At 37.8% G+C, this 3024-nt stretch overlaps 1 long non-coding RNA gene across 1 annotated transcript; it reads right to left on the bottom strand.

Moving 5' to 3' along the window:
• Window positions 1-359: 359 nt before the first annotated feature.
• Window positions 360-2627, bottom strand: LOC140137439 (uncharacterized). The gene is made up of 3 exons (XR_011856837.1): window positions 2365-2627; window positions 1214-1528; window positions 360-521 (listed from the first exon to the last, which is right to left on the bottom strand). It is a non-coding gene; the product is annotated as an uncharacterized lncRNA (long non-coding RNA).
• Between the last annotated feature and the right edge of the window lie 397 nt (window positions 2628-3024).

Genomic DNA, 3024 nt, shown 5'->3' with positions numbered 1-3024 from the left:
TCAACTGAAATTTTAGGAATAAGATTTTTTCGTGGATATCTATTGAAAAATGTCATAAAAAGAGAATGCTGGGATCACGAAATCCTCCTTTAAGGTAGTTTACCAACAAAGAAGCCTTAGTTAATTGTATTCACGATACTAAACGCACTTTAAAACACACAACCACTTAAGGAATGCAATTGGACATTTCAAACCTTTATTACAATAGTAATGGCTTTGAACTAATCCATAAGTGCCACAGGTGCCGCTTACAAAACCAATTGTTGGGTTAATGAAATCATCTTCAACTAAAATGGCAACTTGTGACAAATGTGATGCATTTCCTTGAATGTTAGAATTCCTCGCTGTGTTACACCACGTATCATGCTGAATGTGGAAAGGATAAGCAACTGTAGAACATAACGTGTACCATTCCGTGCTGTTTGGATGACTGCGGACATCAAGTGTGAATAGGTTAGAGGTAAATTCGTCTACTGGTACCAAACGCTTATTCCAGGTCCCTGTTATCAGAACGGTCGTGTCTAAAAGGCAATGAAATTAAGGGATGTAAAAAATACCACACATCCAGATATGAGGTTTGACTTAAATTTGATTTTTGGTTCAAAGGTTATCATGGTTATGGCAGATCAAAGCAAGGTAGATATGGACAAACTTGTTGAGTTCTCTTTTTTACGTGTTATCATTTTCTAAATTGAATAAATAATATTTGTTTAAATATTGTTGAAATTTTTGGGAGGATAAAACAATTTTTTGATTGTTTGTTTACCTAGGTTGTTCCGTAGGGGACCCACACTTAGGTCCATGGAAATGTATTTATGTTGAAAATATCTAAGAATAGTAAAAATCGCAACATTCGTTATAATTAAGTTGAAAATGATGACTGCGATAGTGACGACGAAAATCAAGTTTGTCTCCGAAGTATTTGTCAAAGAGGCTATGTATACAATAACATTTCTTCTTTGGTGTTAAAAGGCAATGTGACAACTAAAAAAAAAAGAAACCCAAATGGGTCAATGCGCTTACACGGAAGATTAATTTGTTTAAAGCTGCGCACGGCTTTCTGGGACCTTTTTCTTCGCCGTATATAGCGATGACGATAATGACGATGCTGTGGATGATGCATCGATGCTGATAGATGATAATATTGATTAAAATAATGATACTTTAAACTGAAAAGCCATTGGCATTAAGTGTATGCTACTAATTTACTTACCTCTACATATTACTCCTGTGTTATCATTTCTGCATTCACAATTAGCTGTTACTTCACCCTTAAGGCACGAATCAAAGTTCATGGTACATGGGTATGGCAATTTCATGAATACCTCCTTCGAGGTGTGCTCTGTCTGGTCATTTGGAATAGTAAGCGCAGCTAAGGCCCCAAAATATCCAAACTGACGACACACAATGTGGGCTTTCTGAAGGTTCCAACCGTCGGTACAGATCCTTCCCCATGATACGCCATTGGAGACTTCTACAATAGCCTTTATAGTTGGATTCCCGATAAGTCGCAGAGGTATGGTATCATCTTAATGACAAAACATAAGTTTTTATCAGTTTCAAAATGGTATGCTGTACTATGAACATTTTCCGTATTTTTTTTTAACAATTAGCGATATTGTTCCATTTAACAACAATCTGCAACTCATTACATATCATTTTGTACACAAAAAGGAAAGGATATAGCATGTTCATGCATGAATGCAAATAAATATAGCTTGCCGAATATCCTGTGGTGAATATCAAAGGTCAGAGCAGAAACATTATATAAACCTCCCTAAAAAAAAACAAAAAACAAAACAACAACACCGCAATATTGCTGACAGCTTCTTTATTATGTTAAAATGTTAAAGCTGAATTTATACTCGATCGCCGAGCAATTGCGATGCACCGCTTTTGAAAAGCGATGGGCAATAGGCGAATTTTTCGATGCATCGCTCGTCGCTTTTGCATTAATACTTATCACGGCGATAGCGATTGCAGACGACAATTAAAACATTCTAAATGCCACAAAATACATTTTTATAACAATAATTGCTGTCAAAAATCATTGCTTTGAATTAAATCATCGCCGAAAGTTGATAATCGAGAAAGGTAAATTAATTAGCAAAATAATAGGTACAGTTCGTTGGAAATGATTGGTTGAATCATTCACGTGTCTAGCGTCATCAGTCGAAAATTGAGTTTTCTTCAACTTGCAAAAGCGACGTCGTTTTGGCCTCGGCGATTAGTATCGATTGATCGGCTTGACGCTCTGAAAACGGAGGTAAACACAGAGCGTGCGTGAGAATCGCTTTTCTGCAAAAGCGATCGAGTATAAATTCAGCTTAACAATTTATTCTGAAAAATATTCAAAGGACTTACTTGGCGAGCATCGCATGTTCATTATGCGATCTTGACTACACGGAATCGGTATTATACTGACACCAATGTCATAGATGAACTCATTTTCAGTTCCAATTTCGGTTCGTGTGTAATATCCCAAAAACGAAGGAAATCCGAGGCCCATACAAATACGATGTAGAGAGTTAATGACGTCATGCCATCTTCCAGCCTGATCAGATTCATCAGATTGCAGACATGTACCTCTCCATTCATCGTTGTTGTCAAATCTGTATTCTAGGCGTCCATCGTACGGGGTGGTGCCATTCACAAGACGCCATCTGCCAATGGTTTGATTACCTGTGATATTACATACAAAATAACCCGAATAATTACCATTACAAATATATGACATGATGCAAGTCCCTCTAGAAGGCGATGGCGAGATGGCCGAGTGGTCAAGGCGTTGCGCTGCCGGCCGGGAGATACGATCGACGAGGGTTCGAGCCTTGGGCTTGCCTTAGGTGAAAATTCTCTTCCCTCCCAAAAAGTTCCTATATGGTCAGGAATCCTTCAATTCAGTTCAGTATTTAATTTCAGAATTTAATTAAAGAATTTCTTCTCGCCCCCATACACTGCTTATCACGTGCAGATATAGGTAGTGTAATGTGCTTCGTCCGTGATTCGGAAGTCACGTAAAGC

Source organism: Amphiura filiformis, chromosome 2, assembly GCF_039555335.1.
Source record: "Amphiura filiformis chromosome 2, Afil_fr2py, whole genome shotgun sequence".
Taxonomy (NCBI): domain Eukaryota; kingdom Metazoa; phylum Echinodermata; class Ophiuroidea; order Amphilepidida; family Amphiuridae; genus Amphiura; species Amphiura filiformis.
This window is presented reverse-complemented; position numbering and strand designations above follow the sequence as displayed.